Below are 20,728 nucleotides of genomic sequence, written 5' to 3'. Positions count from 1 at the left end.
AGAACTCTAACCTCTTCCCAGCTATTTTCTGCTGCTGCTATCCATAACACTTTATCCTATATGTCATTTTCTTAAGCTGTTTGCACATCATATAGAATGTATGGCATACAATGGCCAGGGCTACTTGTCTATTTAGTGTGCTAAATCTGCACTACTTTACATAGTCCCTGGTATATTCTGATCCCTGCACCATAAATTGTTTGTTAAAGACATGAAAACCTAGGATCAAGTTAGAAAGCCATGAAAAGCAGTTAGCATAGTGACTGGAACACCAAATAATAAATTAGAGCAATTTTTAGTGTTCACATCTTATAATGGGGATTGTTTCAAGCTGCATTAAGTGGAACAAGTGACTTCTCTTAAGTAAATTTATCTTGGAGGACAGAGAACTAGTTTTAATGACACTGAAATCTCAGAATTTGTCTGCAGAATGGCTAGGGAAAATAGTCTGCTGGTTTTAAATAGTCATATTCAGAGAATAAGTATAAAGGGATAAACTAACAGGCTCCAGGCAAGCCTTCCTTTATCTACTAGCTAAATCTCAAAACCACACCAATAAGAAATTTTTAAAAATCAAATTAGACTCTGTCTTTCATTTCTTGTTACACATAAGGACAGGCTATCTTCATTTTGGTTATCTGTATTTGGCAGTGGCACCCAACATCTTAGCTGTAAATTCCACCCATTTCTGTCAAGATCTTAACAGTAATAAGCACACTGAACCTTGACATATATCCGTTTGAAATGAAAGAATCTTATGACAGTATAATTGCTGCCAAATTCATCTGCTTTTTAAATCTGTTTTTTTGGATATATTTTCTAAATGAGAGGTGCATCTGTATTGAAAATCATTGACCCTGGTTTCTTATTCCAAATAACTGTAAGCAGCTTCTTATTTTCTCTTCATTACAAGTCTCATCTCATTTCGCATCAAATGCTATGGCTTTTCCTGTTTTGACATGCAGTGGAATGTACATGATCATTTTAATTTATTTAGTCTGAAATTCACTATGTCTTGGAGCACTCAACTTGAGGGCTGTTTGAGTGTAGCCAAACAAAAAGATCTTTTCATGCAGTTAAGAGCAATTGCTGTATATTATTAACAGCCTATTCTTCACAGAGGCATAATTTTAGACAGCCTTTAAAACATTCAGGTATAATTCCACCATTTGGGACAATGTATTTAAATGAATTGATGTGACAGTGATTTTTGTTGTTATTGTTTCTTAAATTGCATGAATATTTCTTTTTTGGAAAAGCAAATGGAAATCTGGGAGATGGTGATTAACTTGCAGTGTGGGTAGAAATGGATAAATAAGCATTTCATTTTCCAGCAAAGATCCTCATGTTCTGCTACCTAGTTGCACTGAGACTGTCCTGTGTTGAGATCATTTGTCTCCAAGTAAACCCTGCTTATTTGGCTTTAGTGAAGGAAGAGTCTTTCTGCATAGCTTAGCCTGACCTCTATTTCCCAATGTTCCTGCTTCTACATCCCAAAATGCTGAGGTGCCTAGGTGAACGATGACCCCACATAAACCCTGTACTACTGACAGATCATACATAGGCTCAATACAACATCGGGGTCTATACCCTTTATGTGCTTATAAACAACTCACCAGTCTAACTTACTGCTATCGAACAATTGCAAATAATATAATCAGAGTCATTTTCTAAAGACTTTAGTATAAAATGATGTATTTCCAATTGTAAAGAATTTGAATAATATATAAGATAAGATTTTAAAGGGGAAAATGGGGGCTGGGATTATAGCAGGAGGAACAAATGCTTAGTCTACTTGATGTCTTCATTGTGGGAAGAACAGAGAGAAGAAGAGCTGGAGAAAGGGAGATGGAAGTGAAGGAAGAATGGAAGGCAGGAGGATATATACACTCCTGGCACTTCAATATAAACAAACAAACACACGGTACACTAATTTACAATCTGTTTTCTATACAGGGTTTCGTTCATTATTCTCTAAATAGAGGTAGATATATTTTATAATCTTCTTTTTACTCACGCCTACTACAACATTTCAATGTTATCAGTCTTCCCACATGCAAGTGTTATATCATTATAACATTTTAATATTATAAAATATAATTATTTTGTATTTTATGGCTTAATTTCAAATTTGACAAAATAATGTCACAGTGAGTACCTGTATACATAAATATTTGTCTATACTTACATGTGTTCCCTTTAGATCATACTTCAGAAATATAATTCAAAGGGCAAAAAAGGAACATTTAAAAGGATTTTCATCTGATACTAAGTAACATCTACCCTCCTATGAGCTCATAGCAATGGATGTTACTCATTTTATGATAATTTTTATTGTTTGAAATTGTAATATAATTTCCTCATTTTCTTCCCATGCAAATGTCTCACTCTTAAATTTATGATCACTTTTTCTTTCATTGTTGTTACATAAGGGCTAAGTGGTAGATCAATTGAAAGGTCCTATGCTTCAGCCATACCAACCTCCCTAAATCTGAACTCAATATGAAAAATTATATCATTTTAATAACTAACTGATAAATAAGCTTAAATATGTCTTCTCCTATTTGTTCAAAAATTATATTTATTCTGGTGTGTTCTGGATACATATATTCTTTGCTATGGGCTCATTTTGCTAACAAACTTTGAACACCAAACTTCTTGGCAACTGATAGAGAAAAAGAAAGGAATGGAACACACTTACCTCATGGCTCTCACTACCTGCATCCTAGAGTTAGTCACAGCCCAGAAACAAAGCCAAGTAAAAGAAACAAAATAAAACTGGCTACAATAAAATCATGACTAGAAGCTTAGAGATGGTGTCTGGCATCTGGTCTGGCACATGTATACACACAGGGAAATTCAGAAAGACATCACAGAAGTCTGAAAGGAACAGACCTTGAGGGTGAATGGCAATATACTATCCAGAGAAGTGGAAGGGGAGACAGGAATGATGTTAGGAGGAAAAGGACAAAGATCCATATTCCCCAAGACTGAAAGAAAGCAAGAAGATGACACACTAGAGGATCTGTGTTAAGAATCCTTGAAGATACTTTTTTCAAGTGCTTCACCCGCATGGACTCATTTACTGCCCACAGCAATCCTCTCAATAGATTTTGCACAGCCCCATTTTATCCATGAAACACTAAAGCCCGAGGAACTTCAGTAAGTTGGTCAAGGACACACACATAGTAGTTGGTAGAGCCAAGATCTGAACCAAGATGGTCAGAGTTCTTCAGATGACTAAGCTACAGTGGAAAGAAAGCAAGAGATCAATTGGCCCAGTAAGGGCCAATCAGGAAAAGCATGCATGTGGACCATGCTATGACATCCTAGTTTTCTTCCGTTGACGAAAGAACTATCTTGAAGAGTACTGAACAAGACAATAACAACAGAGTGAGACACCAGACTACCATTGAGCACTGCATGGAGAGAGAGAGAAGAGGGTGAGAGAAAAGAGCTGAGACTCATCAACTAGGGCTGCATGTGTTTTTGTCTAGGAAAGTTAGGGGAAGTGGAAGAAAAGGAAGAGAAAAAATATACTTGTTAACTCTGAAAAGAATTCCTGATACATGCTGAACATCTATAATTGGAAAAGGTCAAACTTGAAATACTCCAAAAATTTATTTATTTTTTATTTTTTTATTTTTTGAAACAGGGTCTTTCTCTGTGTGCAGACTAGGGTGTCATGGAACTCACTCAGGTTTAATCACGGTGGCCTTGAAACCACAGAGATCTGCCTGCCCCTGCTTCCTGAGTTCTGGGATTAAAGGCTTGGACCACCACTATCCAGAAAAAATCCAAAAAATGTAAAAGCATCCATTCACTGTTCTACATGTTATGCACATTTCAGATTTGGGGGTTGGGAATTAAAGATGGCTAACTGGTAAAGCCTACAAAAATATCCCCCAATATAAATAGCTCTAAGATCTAAAATGCTGTCAGGTCCCAAATACTTCAGGGTCAATAGGAGCTCAGGGGATTAAATAAGAGATAATGGTGGCTGAATAAAGGATTTTTCTTGCTGTCACCTTGTGTTCAATTTTTTATGAATTGGCTGCTGTAATCTCCTAATACTAATCATCTTTTACAACAGACTATAATACTTGGTGTTTTGCTCACAAAATCTGTAACCCTCTTTGAATTCTGCTGTATAGTAACTTGAAATGGCCTTAAAATACCTCAAATAATTATTTACGTAATTATCAAAGATAAAAGTGAAAAATAATTATACTCCCAGACAACACGGGAACAGTTTAGCTGTCTCTCTGTCTTGGTAATTTTAATAGTGGCATAAACCATATCATCTACTTTTAAACTGTTTTTAATGACATCATTCACCTATCTGAAATGTTTTAACTTTCCATTTTCATGTACAGGCAGACATGTGTCTATGAAACCTATCTGAATCGTCAGTGTTGCTTCATTTATTAAAGAGGTCCTTTCCTCTTGAGTTCTTTTCATTTTTCTCTTCATGCTCTCTATTTATTAAAGTAATTTGTTACTTGGAACAACTGTCTGAGAAGTTGTTTTTCATTTTCTTGAAGTTCCGAAATTATTTCTCATGACCCATGCACTAAAACAGCAACTTGTCCCCACTTTGTTTACCCTCAGAGCATTGATGATACAATCCAGCACATCCTTCTGTTACCTGCGGCCACTGCTTTCTGGTTTCTAGGTCAATGGTTGTGCTGCTGGGCTGCTGGTTTTATGCCCATCTTTCTTTGATGTTTGTAAGAGGCTTTTCTATGTCCTTTTAAGCCCTTCTAAGGTATAGCAATCTCTTTTCTTATATTTTGCTTGGACAGTGAATTCTCCTGATTTCCAGATATATCTTCCCTTTCAGTTTAGAAAAGGAAGTCCTAGGAACTGAAAGTACATTGGCTCTGTGGTGTAGCATATGCTTATCATGGGCCAAATCCTAGATTCTATCCCCAATACTCCCCACAAAACAGAAAGAAAGGAAGGAAGGGAGGGAGGAAGGGAGGGAGGGAGGGAGGGAGGGAGGGAGGGAGGGAGGACGGTACGGGGGGAGGGAGAGAGGGAGGGAAGGAGATGAAGGATGATTTGCTATTTCATTATTTCTATTGGTAGCCTCTTTACCTCCATCTCTGCTTTCTTCATTGTTTCAATGCATGTATGGTGCTTCTGACACTAATTCCCTGGTTTACTATCACATTTCTTTTATTATCCAATCCCCCATTAGTTTTTAATTTAAAACAAAAATATGTACTTTGTAGGCTTTAAATAGAACTTTTCCTTACTTTGGTCTGTTTGCTTTTCAAAATGGTATATTCTTGATGAGATTGGAACACAAACAAACACACCAAATTTTCATCCAACAAATTATTTTCAGAGCCTGCATGAAAATCTAGGTGTCATGTTGTTGTGGTGGTGGTTGTATACACAACTTTACAAAGATGTGTATAGTACAGTCTGGGTGCTTGTGGTCACAAAATCCCATAGGCTCTGTAATAGATGGTGCCTGTGTGTGTGTGTGTGTGTGTGTGTGTGTGTGTGTGTGCCTGTCTGTGAATAAGTGTATAAGTCTATATGTGAATACATATTTGGAGTGGTTAAACAAAGGAAGGACTTGATCAATCCTGGTCTAAATATATGTACCAAATCAGCAGGAAAAGAAATCGCATATGATTATGGGAAGGAAGGCTCAAAGGCTTATGCTTTTAACTTGGAGATCATGAAGCCACATTTGGGCCAGGAGTTCAGAAAAGAAAATAAAGAGGGTAAGTAGTAAAATAAATCTGAAAAGCTATGCCCAAATACCTTCACTCCTTTGAACTCTATTACAGTTCTTAGCAGTGACACAGGGCTAGGATCATATAGCCGATTTGGGATCATGCTCAATTGATAACTAGTCATCAAAGCAATTAGGTCTTCTATGCCAACATACAACTCCAAAAAGTACTAGGAACAAAATAATCTATATCAAAAGGCTAGAAATGTGGCTCACTGGTTAAGTGTGTTTGCTGTTCTTGCTGAGGACACGGGTTCAAATTCAAGTAGCTGCATTAGGTAGCTCACAACTGCCTGTAACTCCAGCTCCAAGGTATCTGACACCTTCTTCTGGCCCTTGTGGACACCAACATATATGTACACATATATACACACATGCACACATGCACACTTAAGTTTTTAAAAATTAATGACTTTAAAAATCTACATTCTATCTGTAGAAAATTTTCTTCACAGGCAATTTTAGAATTTGAGTCTTCTATGAAGACTCTGAGCTTTGAAAATTGCAGCACTGGGCTTTAGACTCAATTATTTGAATCAGAAGTCACAGATACAATGGAGGCAAACCACCTACATTTTGACAGTAGCTGGAACTTTTAAACTTTTCAACATTATAAGAAATAACTTTTAGTATAGGTAACCTAATGAAAACTTTTTTCTGTTTGTTTGTTTTTTGTTTTTTTGAGACAAGGTTTCTCTGTGTAGTTCTGGCTGTCCTGGAACTCACTCTGTAGACCAGGCTGGCCTCGAACTCAGAAATCCACCTGCCTCTGCCTCCCAAGTGCTGGGATTAAAGGCGTGTGCCACCACTGCCCGGCTAGGGGCTGGAGAGATGGCTCAGCTATTAAAGGCTAGACTCACAACCAAAAATATAAGAGAACTTATTTTCAACACAATATGCTTACAGACTCTGTAACAAACCATAACATGTAACCACAAAAAGTATCAACCTGAAGTACAGTAGTTCTAAAAGTAAAAGAAGCCATTCATATGAAAATAGCATCCTCTCTAATGCATACATGGCTCTCTATCAAACATAAAATAAATGTTTACTTATTAGTATTTTTGCATTTTTGCTTATAGAAAGAAATAAAGAAAAGTGCTTGTAAGATGGCTCAGCTGGCAGGAGCACTTACTGCTACTGTGCAAGCCTGACAACCTAGGGTCACTCTTCAGATCCCACAGTAGAAGAAGAAAATCAACTCCTAAAACTTGTCCTCTGAACTCTGTGTTCAAGCCATGACATAGGCACCCACACTCATGCACTCATGTACATACACATACTCACATGCACACACACACACACACACACACACACACACACACAATTTGCTTTTGGACAGGGCCACACCATAAATCCTTGGCTGAGTTGCCTCTGCTTCCTGAGTACTGGGATTAAAGCAACCACCACTGTGCCCAGCCACAATCATAATTTTTGTATGAGTAGATTAAAATAAAACAAAATGGGGAATCTGGTTGTCAGTCATAGCTTTCTTTCCTATTTCAGGGCCCAGCCATATTCCCAGGAGTAAGCATCTTTGGCAAGTATACTCCCATAGCTCTTACCAGACCACAGAACTGCCATTCAGACTCTCTAATTTGCATAAAGTTTATTTGCTGCAACAATGACTAGCTATGACCATAGCTGCTTGATACCAAAACTACTGCAGAGGCAAACTGAACCTGTAGAACAGCAGCAGAAATCTGTGCCTGGTGGCATGTGCATGTCTATGGGAGGTGGTGATGAACCTTTTCTACAGTCACGTCCAGTTTTCCGTGATATATTTCATCACTCCACTCAATATTTCACTCTCCATGTATCTGTGCCCTTGTCTATATGTGACGTCCAAACCTAACAAGGGGCCCAATTTTGTTCTCTCATCTTGACAATGGAGTTGGTCACAGGACACATTTTGGCCAATAGAAGAACATAGAACTCTAAGTGTGCCTGAGTCTTTAAGAAGCCATCCATGTTTCTCACTCTCTGATGGCACTTTTGGCTCACAAGAATTCCTGTCCATGAACCTGCCACTCCTCAGAGGACAGTGACAGTACAGGGGTTCAACAGGACCTGGCTGCAGCCATCTTGAGCATAACTCCCATGACTGCCTCTGAGCAGCCCTAGTCTGTTTTCCCCACAGAGTTTCCCAGCACACTATAAATAGACACAATCATTAGAGTGGTATGAGGAGCTTTACGACCCAGACAGCAGCACCACAAATATGCCTGACATCTAAGACATGAGCTTGAGATAAACCAGGTACATTCTGGCTTGGATCAAGTCACTTTTGTTCTGGCCATTATTTAAGCCCCTTCCTACTAAGTCATAATGCAGGGATCTACCTGTCATGCTGCAGCCTAAGATATCTTCCTGTATCCAAGTCCCCTAATAAATTGCATTTGGCAATCCTGGATAAGTCTTTCTTTTTCTCTGGTGTCATGAAATTTTGCTATTGGTTCTCATACATTAAGACCATATGAAACAAAGTGATATTAGCTGGGCCCAATTCAAACCAATGGATACCCAGTCAACCCACAGATCTGTGAGCTAAGAGAATGCATATCTGTCACAACACAGATGCCTTCAGATAATTTGTTATACACTGGAATTGTGGCTATGACTGATTGATTCATTTTACCATGCCCCACACTCTATATTCTTCAACCTCGGGAAGTTGAGAGGCTGGGTTATAACACATGATACTGCTAGCAGAACTGCTTTGACTGAGGAACATTCTTGTAAGAAGCCTTTGTTTTCTTCAAAGTGATAAGAAGTAGCCAATAGGAGCACATCTTTACATATCTAGCAGGCAAACTACTAAAATAACCATTCATCTACCATCTACCTCTCTGTGAGTGCTCTGAGGAGAATGTTTTTGCTACAATTCTGCATTAGGCTTCTTTATCCTCAGCCACTGACTTGTTGCTTCAGAAACCTCAGGCATCATATAAGTACTCTCAGTCTCCTATTTCACACTATTTCCTAAGACATTCAGAGCCCAAGCTATGACTCACTGGCAGCTAAAAACAATGATTTTTAGAGTCTATACACTCTGTGCACCAGCCCATTCTGGATCCACTGCTGTTTCCTAGTTTCATTTATATTTCTTTAAAATTTTTATGAGAATTTTCTATTTTATTTTTCTATTTTATTTTATATATCTCTATATTTTTTATTATATATATATATTTTATATATATATGAGTGTTTTATTTGCATGTTTGTAGGTACATCATGTATATGCCTTGTGCTTGTGCAGGCCAGAAGAGTATCAGATCCCCATATGAAACAAAGTGACATTAGTTAGGCCTATTAGTTATATTAGTTACAGACATTAGTCTGTAATTGGAGTTATAGACTGCTGTTAAGCTGCCATGTGGGTACTGGGAATGGAACCTGAGTACTCTGCAAGAGCAACAAGTATTCTTAACCTCTGAGTCATCTTTCCATTTCATTTTGTTTTTATTACTTGTGTATCTGTTTTATAGTATAAAATTTCCTACATATTTGTAACACATTTTAATTTTAAAACAAAGCAAAATAAGAAGCTGGAGAAATACTGCAGTAGTTAGAAACGCTAGGTGTTGTAGAGGACTTGTGTTCACTTCCCATCGCCTACATCGTGGCTTGCAACCATCAATAACTCTAGTTCCAAAGAGATCTGATGCCTTCTTTGGGCCTCCATGGGTATCAGGCATGCACATGGTATATTCCTACATAGATGCAGGTAACTACTCATAATATATACATAAAATAAAAAAATAAGTATCTCAAAAACAAGGCAAAATAGAAATATATCTAAAAATCAATACAACAACAAGAAAATAGAAGGGATATATACCCAAGCAATTTTAAAATTCCTAGCCCCATTTTAAATAGCATCCTTCTAGAAAACACAGATTCAAGCAAAATGATAACAGAAAAAGCAGGAGTCTCATGCTTTCTATATCGACAGTGTAACTTCCATATGACCAATGGAAAGGGGAAGTGAATAAAAGTAACAGCATGGCTACTCCTGGCCTGGTGCTTCACATATGTTAATTTATTTAATGGGTCCAGTAACCTCTCATTTCACAGATGAAGAATCTACAATTAAGAACCTTCACTAGAATGATCTAAGTGTCAGCATATGATGCAACTGCTAAACTGCATCTTATAAATTCAAGCTTTATAACTAAATGTGATCGCAGCTAGCACCCTAAACCCTCTGGATTTCTAGTTTTCTTACCTTCAAAATAGGTCACAATATACCATTTTTTGTTAGAGTGCTATAGAGAATGAATATATACAAATATGTATAAGCATTTTCTACAGCATTTGTTATATAGTTAAGAATTAGTTATTTTTTATAAGTGTCAGCTACTATCAATAGTAGAATTAACAGAATGAACTGCCAAAATAATAACCTTTAGGTTTAGTGAGAGACACTGTCTCAAGGCAGTAAGACAGAAAGAGAGGAAGACACAATGCCCTACTGAGCTTTCCACATGGACACACATAGACATGCACATCAGCATATTACACATATACACCTGCCCATGCAAATGTATACATACACACAAATAGAATTACAAACATTAAGTGAGTGAAAAACAATTCATACTGTACCACCAGAGAGATACCAACTCCAACATTCTGTGGGAAAGAAAACCAAAACAGATTTGAAGCCCTAAACAAGCAGTCTAAGACCACAGGTAAGCTGAAACCTCTCAAGGACAATATACTCAACTCTGAACCTCTCACTCACCAGGGGTCTGCTATGCATAACTCATACTGTGAAGCATGCCATCACACTGGGTACCTTATGACTGCAAAATTTACTTGCATATAAGGCGGCCAAGCAGATCCTGCCCTAAGGTGACCCTCCTGCTCTAAATAGCCTCTTATTTTATACCCTCTATTTTATAACATAACTCTCTGTCTGAGGAACTACAATTAGCCTTTGCTTACTGTTTCAATCTTTTAAAGCATAAGTTGGACTCTAATTAAAGAAGGAACATGGGTGGCACTAACGGGGTCATTTGCTAGCAACTATGTGGTCACATAGCTGACTTGCTTTTAAATCACAGGCACTTCATTTAGAAAACGGACTATTACCACGCTGTAATGCTGGATAGAATAGTAGTTGCGCTGTTAATGATTTACCCACTCCCGCAAGGACATAATCATGGAAAAAAGATATAAACATGATATAAATGTATATGTCCATGTACAACATAGCAAAAGAGCTGGTCCTTTTTCCACTCTTTAGAAACAAGAAAACCCCTATCTGTTTTGGTACATTATATTGTTTATTTATTCTAACATGCCAAGTATTTTTTCTACCATCCCATAAAACTCAAGTTGATCAAAATGAACAGCCCTTTTAAAAAGAAAGAAAAAAATTGCCTGAAAGTGATTATGACTTTTAAATAGGGGTGCTCAATTTAACCAGGCCTATATGACCACTACCAATTCCACTTCAGCATCCATGCTAATAATAATATGCTAAAACCTAAGAATAATGTGTCTAGTCAGTATATTCTCAGATGTAATTTTAGAGAGTATTAGAGATTGTGCATGGAAAAATTATAGAATAAGAAGTAATTCAAGCCAGGCAGTGGTGGTGCATGCCTTTAATCCCAGCACTTGGGAGGCAGAGGCAGGCGGACTTCTGAGTTCGAGGCCAGCCTGGTCTACAGAGTGAGTTCCAGGACAGCCAGGACTACACAGAGAAACCTTGTCTCAAAAAAAAAAAAGAAGTAATTCAAACTCATAGTTGAGTTTGAAAGAAAATGGGAATTACCCTAGCCATTAAAGCCAAAAGGGATCTGATGGCCAGAGAAGATGATCAACTTAACAGGTAGCAGCTAGGGCCAGAGGTGCAACCAAACCCCCTAAATGTAAGAACTTCTGTCTCAATGGTCACTTTGGCCTTTGGGTATGGAGAATAAAATTTGTAAGCTCTACTTAGGGAATCTGTGCAGAAAGGTAGTACTGCATAAGGCCACAGTTGAAGTCAAAAATGACTTAGAAGTATTAGCAAGCTATACTCACTGGTCTAGAATTCTAACAGCGAAATATTTTTGGCTAAGTCTGTGCATGTAAAGTATACACACACACACACACACACACACACAAGCATGTATAGCTTTTATATAATATATAAAGATATTTATATGCACAAAAATACATAATCTGCTAGAACTCAAAGTCATTATTTTGGGTATGAAAAATCTGAAGTACTAATTTGTTCTTAAACACTAGTGAGTAAAGCTCCATGGCAATAAAGTAACAACAAAATTGAGGTGAAATTTAACCAGTGTATTTGCCAGCTTAGAGAGGCAAAAGCAAAGCCACTTAGAAAATTCTCCTTCTGGATACTAAAATTCAGTGTGTTTGAGGAAATAAGAGATTTGCATAGTTTCCAAGTAGGTGTCTTGAGGTATTTATTAGCCAAAAAGAGAATGATCAGAAAGATGGTCATCTTATAATGAAGAACTCTGTCATACACTACCTTAATCAAGTGATCGACTTCAATATCACCAGTAATTAAGACATTCATTGATTGACACCAAGAACTCTTTGACATACTAAAAATGTGGTATAAATCTCAGTCTAACTATAAGAAAATACTCTACTCTAAATTGAGGAACGTTAGTGTCAACATGCTATGTAACAGTTTCTTCCAAATTTAAAACCTTTCATCTTAGAGAAAAGCTCATTAACACAGAATGTTTACAAGGAGCTAAACCTTGTCCTAAGGAGGCCCAACATTCCATCCTGTAGGGAAACTCCTTAAGCTCAGGAAGTAAACAACCAAAATTGCTTCAGGAAGGCCCTGACACTGACCAGAGTCCCTATTCAGTAAAGACTGCTGAAAGACAGTTAGTAACCTGAGCTTCCTGTAAGGAGCAGAGAAGAGCTGAGTTGCCTGGAAGAGGCTCAAATTAACTGAACCATCAACAGATTCGTAAGGCACACCAGGCTTCCAACTTTCATGAGCTGTCACCCATGCTGGGCGTGCTTTGGTAATAGAGCTTTCTGTGAGTCATCTCTGCTCCTATAACTAGTTCCCTACCCATATATTCCTACAAGTAACCCAATAAAGCTTTAGGTTTCAGCGGTCTATTTGCACTTTGGTCTGTCATTGGATTGCTGTCTGGGGTGAGGAGACAATAATTCACATCTCCCCAGGAATAGTGTCGTGCACATAGTGTCATAAAAATAATACAAGGGAAGGCTGGATAGTTGTTACAGCCTGCAGAATCCTAAGAATAAACAATGACTAAATACAGAGTGGGACCCTAGAAAGGATCTTGGAACAGAAAGAAAAAAAGGGGGGAGACTTTAGTCAGGGGTGTGTGGGGGTGCACAGTGATTGCAAATAAGGATTTTGGTTTATAGTACTATCCCAAAGTTAATTTCCTTGTTTTGATAATTATGCCATTTGGGATGTTAATATTAGGGAATGCTTGCGGATGGGTATATGGAAGTTCTCTACAGTATTTTGAAATTTTTTCTGTGAATCTATATAGTTCAAAATAAAAGGCTTTTAAGAACTTCTCTTGTAGAGCCAATCCAAGCAACAAGACCACCCCAGTGGAAGAAGTAGTTTCAGATGAGCTTATAAAATATAAAAGGCAACAAACCTCCATAAGTAAAAGTCAGCAGATCCCCTAAGTGGAGGTCAAAGGAAGGAAAATCAGCAATGGCCCCAAATATTATGTTTTTAAACTTATCCAAAATATAAGACAGAGAAGCCGTACAGAAAAAAATTAAGTAGTGGAGGGATGGCTCAGTGCTTGGGAGTATATGCTGCTTTTTCAGATGATCCTTGTCTGATTCCCAGCACTCCAGTTCCAAGGTATCTGATGACTTCGGGCATCCTTGGGCATTACATACATGTTGTGTACAGATATACACTCTGGCAAAATGCTCACACATGTAAGATAAAAACTCAAAGAAAAGGTGTAAAGTGTCATGTAACAGAACAGAAACATCCATAGACTGATGATGGTGGGCAGATGGACAACAAACAGATGACAGAGTGAATTGCACTTAAAGACTGAGACAGCACAGCCACTGAAACAGGGAACCCCATGAAAGATTTCAAGAAATCGTCAGGAGTGCAGCACAGAAGGGAAAACTATATGCATAAATATGTGCACAGAGAAACATTAAGGCAATGCTGAAAGAATGACAGCTTGAGAAGCAAGACAGAAGATAAAAAAGAGAAGCTCTTTGAAGGGATATATGACATGGATTAAAATAATTCTCAAGCTTAAGGATTAAAAACAGTTCCAAGCCAGGTATGGTGACGTGTACCTTTAGTCCCAGCACTCCAGAAGTAGAGTTCTAGGACTGACAGGGCTACATATTAAGACTGTGTCTCAAAATATAAAAATTAAATGTAAAATGGGCCCAAGGTATATTCTAATTAAACTACAGAAAGCTAAAGACAGAAAAACAGCAACCAGACAAAAGAGGCTGTCAGATAAATGGGAACAACGGAACATTTCTGTGAACCAGTCACAGACAAACCTCCGTGGTGCAGGAAGACAACAAAGCAGAACCTTTAAAAATTCAAAGGAAAAGAACTGCAAATCTAGAATTACTTGCTTAAAGTTAAAAAGAGAAAAAAAATGCACTTCAGAAAATAAAGGCTTTTAATAAATATGAGGAATTAGTATCATAAAGTACATGTTTTCCAACTATATACCATAAAAGAGAAATCAGGAACTAAAAGCAAATCTCATATACATTTAGAAATTACAAAAAATGTCTTTCATTAATTCACCAAGGCACTAGAGAATATTTACGACAAATGTTTAATGTATATATGCTAATGTAGTACTTAAAAGAAAAATTAAAATCTTAAGTGAATTCTTGGAAAATATTAAAAATCAGTAAAAACAAATACCCAAAGCTAGGTGTGGTGGCACATATCTATAATCTCAACACTCTGAAGACTGAGGCAGGGGATCCACAATGAGTTTAAGGATAGCCTAGTCTACACAAATTCTAAACCAGCCTGGACTAAGAGTGAGACCTTGTCTTGAAAAAAGTAACAACAACAGATCCCTGAAAAATATATATATACTCACCATTCTAGAATAATTATGTAAGTAAGAAAAGGGTATAATAATAACAGTATTAATGAATGAAATAAAGAACAAAATTTTAAAGAAGATAAGTTGAAAATTGATTTAAAAAACAAGAAGCATAAATCAACAGTAAAAGGGCTTAAAAGATAACTGTAAGATTAGAACAAATGGAAGCTTCTGAAAGCTATATAATTTCGAAAATAATCTCAAGAAAAAATTGAAAGCTGAAGTAAGATGTAACACACTCACAGAGTGAATCATTAGGTAATCTACCCTCTGATAAAAGGGAGTACGTATGGTTTGACAGGCTTTAGATAAACCTTCAAAGAACTGACAAATATCTAACTTTTACAAACTGTTCTAAGAAACCTAGACTTCTGAAATTGACTTTACCAAGCTATTCCAAAGCATTGTCATTAGAAGGAAGCAAAAACTGTACAAGAAAACAAAAATTACAGGCCTGTCTTTTATATGTGAAAATCCTACATAAAATCTGCATCTACCAAAAATTCATACATGGCAAGCACTCAGTAATGAAATGCATGTCTGTGTTCCTGTAACGTCAGGAATTTTTTTTTTTACGTGTTTCATTGCAGGCACTAGCCAATATAATAAGAAATAATGTATAAGGATTAGAAAGAAACAAATTTGTCATCATATTTTAAACGATGTCTCAAATTAACACCTAAAATAAAACTACAGAATCCATGAACTCAAAAAAGAAAAGAGACCAATATTTAAAAAGCAATAACATTTGAATACACCAGCAAAAACCAACTAGAAAATCCAACTTTAAAATAAAACTACAATAGCAGCAGAAATTAAAATATTATAAAACATATATACTATATTCATAAACAAAAAGTTTCTATTTCATAGTGACTCTAATTCTGTCCTCAAATACAATTCAACCTAAGTCATCAAAATTCAATCAACCTTTTTAAAAACATAGAAACAGTGTTTATGAAATTGACAGCCAAATGTCTTGAAGAAAAATTCCTTTGCTATACATCATCATGATTCATTAATATAGACTGTACCAATTGTCCTTGGTTTCTTCCTAGACATGGAAGGTAAGTCCCTATTGCTAAAGATACCATGCACTTCAGAAGTAGAGCCTAGTAGTTCCTGTGCAGTGGCCTGTAAAATTCCTCTCTGAGGGCTAGCTTCATGGCATCAGAAGGTGCCCTGCAAACTTCCTAAAGAGGGAAGCACTCAACAGCCCTATGATGCCTATGAACCACAACAATGACCAACATGGCATGATAACCTTAACAGTACAGTAGTGGTATACATGCCTCAGTATTAACCAGCAGCTCCCGAATTGGACTTAATGCTACCTGAACAAGAGAGGAATCACTCCTTGTACTGAAAACTTAGCTAGTGGATTAAAGTCATGGACCTTGGAGGAGGACCTACAACTATCACTTTACTAAACCAGCACAATCCCTGACTACATCCAAAATATTAAGTCATAGTTTTCATTGTACTTAAAGATAGGTCTAGTCCTCATCCCTCCTCAAGGAATTTCTCCTTGCAACAGATGGAAATCATTTCAGAAAACCACAACCAATCAAAATGAAGAGTTGAGTCCAGTCATAAGAGAAACATCTGTAGCACACCAGTACCAAAGGATCAGGAATCTCCCCACTAACAGCCTAGATAGAAAGCCATCGAAGAGAACTCTTAAGAATTATGATAAGGATCCTGAAGTGCAGCTCTCCACAATGGATAGCTTCAGGCAGAGCAGTGGAGAGGGACGGACTCAGTTTTCCTTAAAGGGCTGGGCACTGGGAGTTTGACCATGCTCCAGTGAGTATATAGACAACACAAATTGGATTTTTTCTTCTTTTTTTTGGGGGGGGGATGTCACAAGGATATGGATCTGGGAGAACTAGAAAGTGAGTATGAGCAAGGCTCATGTTGTGAAATACCCAAGTAATCAATAAAAGCATTATGAAAATAAGTCAAAGCTGAGGAAGAGTTAAGTTGGCTCAGTGGTTGGTTAAAAGCACTTTTGTTCTTGCAGAGGATTGGAGTTCAATTCATATCCCCTCAGACATCTCATAACCACCTATAACTCCAGTCCAGAGGAATCAAACACCCTCTTCTGCCATCCTCAAGCACTAGGCATGCACATGGTATACATACATGCATGCAGACAAAACACTCATACACATAAAATAAATAAATCTGAAAGCACCTTTGAAATGAAAGCTGAAATCAAGGATATTCGATTCATATTCAGATATTAATAATAATCTGAATTATCTGATTATTAGTATTCAAATATTTTTATATGAGAATATCTTGGAGATTTCAAGGTAGCAGAAGGGTTTTTAACAACACTGCAAAAACATCAACAATTTGGACTTGGCAACAAAAAATAAGAGTTTAATCATTTTTCAAAGAGATCTGAAAGGGTTAATTGTTTGTTGTTGCTGCTGTTATTACTAAATTTTTGAGAAAGGTCTCATATATCCTTGGCTAGCCTAAAACTCAGCATGTAGCCTATAGGTGGCTTTGAACTTTTGATCCCCTGCCTCCATTTCTAAGAGTTGCTATTATATGCACACATCATTATGCCTGATTGTCTGGAAGGTTTGTTTTTGTAAAAAAAAAAAAAAATCAAACAAAGTAAAACCATCACTAACAAATACTTGCTACTAAGTCTGAGAACCAAAGTTCAATCCTTAGAACCCACATGATGAAAGGAAAGAAGCAACTCGTACAAATTTTCCTCTGACTGCCACATATATACTGTGACGTGTATATAAGCAAGTAATGATTTTTAAAAGTTGATATACAGGATGGTATAAAACGAATGCAAAATATCATACTGAATGAAATAAGCCACAAAAGTACATATTGTATATTTCCATTTATATAAAATTCTGGAACATGTAAAAATCTAAAGAGAAAATATCAGAACAGTGGATGCTTCCTGAGTGGGATATGTGGACTGAGATGGACTGGGATGAAACATGGAGAAATTTCTGGGATAATGATAATTATTTCTTAAGAGGATTTTGGGCAGTTACAGATATATACACATGTCAAAACTCAGTAAATATACACTTAATTTTGTACATTTCACCAAACATAAATTTTACATCAAAAGAAAATGATGTAAATAAATGATAAGCATACAGAAATATTTAAAGAAAAAGAACCTTTATACTAAAATTAAAATGAATCAAGATAAATGGATATAGTGATAAGCTGCCTCCCAAGTTCTTATCTTTATGCCCACAGATTAGGGACTCCCTCATCTATCATTAGAGAAGCTTCTTTTTATAGTAAATGGTGATTAATACAAGATTCACAACTGGTCAACATGCAGAGAATAAAAGACTGGAAAACTGATGTCTAAAGGGGACATCTAATATAACATTCTCTCCCCTCAAGTGTCATGGATCATTGCAGACAAGGGGACAAACATATAAGAGCCAGAAGGAGTAGACATCTACAGCAAAATAGCATTTGCCAAAAATTATAGCACAGATTGTATACATGAGCTCACGGCAGCTGGGACTGCATGCACAACATCAAGACAGCCAACCTCCAAGGATGCATCAGGGAGGACCTCATGCAGTCTCACTTTTAGATAAAGAACTACTGACAATTGATGGTTGCTGGGAGGGAGATTGAGTTTTCTTCAGGGATGTACGTCCTGAAAGGCTACCCATGCTATAGTAGATGATCAAACAGCCATGAATAAGTAGGTAATGCTAAGTGGACTCAGTGAGTATGAAAGAGGAGCGGGGGAAAAAGAGTAGAGGATAGAAAGGGGGAGGAAGCACACACATGAAGTGTGGAGCCAATGGGAGAGGGAGATTGGAAACTGGAAGGAGGGGAATGGGGATTAATTTAATCATATAAATGTGTGAATATCAAATACCATATTTTAAATAAAATAACTAATAGGAGTAAATAGTAAAATGAACTAAGGTTTAGGGGAAAAATTAGGTGGAACTTGATTTAATCCCAGCACTCAGAAGGCAGAAGTAGGAGGATCTCTGAATTTGAGGCCAGCCTGGTCTACAAAGTGAGTTCCAGGACAGCCAGGGCTACACAGAGAAACCCTGTCTACAGGAACCAAAAGAAAAGAAGTGACATACAGGAAAATGTTTAAATGTAGAGATGTGTGAAAATCTTCGTAAAATATTACACTAAAAAGGTAATAGGTCAGATTTGGGGGTTAATCTGATAAGAATTTGAAAACCAAGAAAAAAAAGCATCTTATCTGAAAATTTAATTTTAAATACCTAGAATTGATAATGATTCTTATACATAAAAATTATCTTGATAATATTTGCATGTGTTATGTTGAGCTAATATATAAGACATAAAAAAGGTGTAAAACTATATTCCTTCTTACGATGTAGAACTCATTCATGTTGAGGTTTGATCTGTATAAAAAGAAACATGATTTCAAGACAGTTCAAAGTTATGACGATATTGATACAGAGACTGGCTGTAAGAATAAAGAGCTGATAATTTAAAAGTAAAAAGAATACCCTATGCTCTATAGTACAAGAACTTTAAGCACTTTAAGATTATCTGACTCTAATCAATAATCAGAAGACAATATTGACCAGAAAATCATGTGATCTCTGTGATCACATGAAACCTTTGACTTTTGCCCAGAGCATTCTGTCAGCTTTTACCACTAATTCTTTCTAGAAAATGTAAACAAGAAGTAACCTCCTCCTGATTTAATTCCCAGACATTATGGAATTGTTTACTACTGCAGCTTTACTTAACCAACCCTGGAATACTGATCATTTCATCAGCTGTACATATCTATCTATTCTGCAGCATTCTTTTTAATGACTAAGAGATACAAATGTCATAGAGTGTACCTAATTGTCTACAATTGGCATTCTGATTTTTCGTTTGCTATTACAGTTTGCTGTAAGTAAGTTCATGTTTATCTACATGAATGCAAGCACATGTGTATACACAATCTTGTCAATCCTGTATCAATCCGTGTGTCAAAAGCTTCAAATGAAAAAAATCTCCAAAAGTCTAAGTACTAGGTAAAAGGTTTCAAGTACCAGACAGATACTGCAAATTACTCTCCAGAATGATGAACTAACTCACACCCCAACTGGTAGAACATTTGCTCCACAGCATACCTAGCAGGAGTTAGCAAAATCAGTTCCTTTAAATAGTAGGAGGAATCTGGATACAGTGCTATACACCTGAGTTCCAGCCACTTGAAATGTTGAGGCAGGAGATTCACTGGAGCCCAAGAGCCAAAGCCAGTCTGGGCTACATAGTAAAACCTTGTCTTAAAAAATATTAAAACCCCCATGAATATTTTGTTCCCCTTTCTAAGAAGGACTGAAGCACCCACACTTTGGTCTTCTTTCTTCTTGAACTTCATGTAGTGTGTGAATTGTATATTGGGTATTCCAAGCTTTTGGGATAATATCCACATATCAGTGAGTACATATTATGTGTGTGTTCTTTTGTGATTGGGTTGCCTCACTCAGGATATTTTCTAGTTCCATCCATTTGCTTAAGAATTTCATGAAGTCATTATTTTTAATAGCTGGGTAGTACTCCATTGTGTAAATGTACCACATTTTCTGTATCCATTCCTCTGTTGAAGAACATTTAGGTTCTTTCCAGCTTCTGGCTATTATAAATATGACTGCTATGAACATAGTAACATAGCAGAGCATGTGTCCTTATTACATGTTGGAGTATCTTCTGGGTATATGCCCAGGAGTGGTATAGCTGGGTCCTCAGGTAAAGCTATGTCCAATTTTCTAAGAAACTGCTAGACTGATTTCCAGAGCTCTTGTACCAGCTTGCAATCCCACCAACAATGGAGGAGTGTTCCTCTTTCTCCAAATCCTTGCCAGCATCTGCAGTCATC

At 36.9% G+C, this 20,728-nt stretch overlaps 1 protein-coding gene across 1 annotated transcript in view; it reads right to left on the bottom strand.

The window, feature by feature from the left end:
- Efhc2 (EF-hand domain containing 2) overlaps positions 1 to 20,728 on the bottom strand; it is a 172,513-nt gene that overhangs the window by 35,323 nt on the left and 116,462 nt on the right. The window lies entirely within an intron of this gene.

Source organism: Grammomys surdaster, unplaced genomic scaffold, assembly GCF_004785775.1.
Source record: "Grammomys surdaster isolate TR1022 unplaced genomic scaffold, NIH_TR_1.0 263, whole genome shotgun sequence".
Taxonomy (NCBI): Eukaryota; Metazoa; Chordata; class Mammalia; order Rodentia; family Muridae; genus Grammomys; species Grammomys surdaster.
This window is presented reverse-complemented; position numbering and strand designations above follow the sequence as displayed.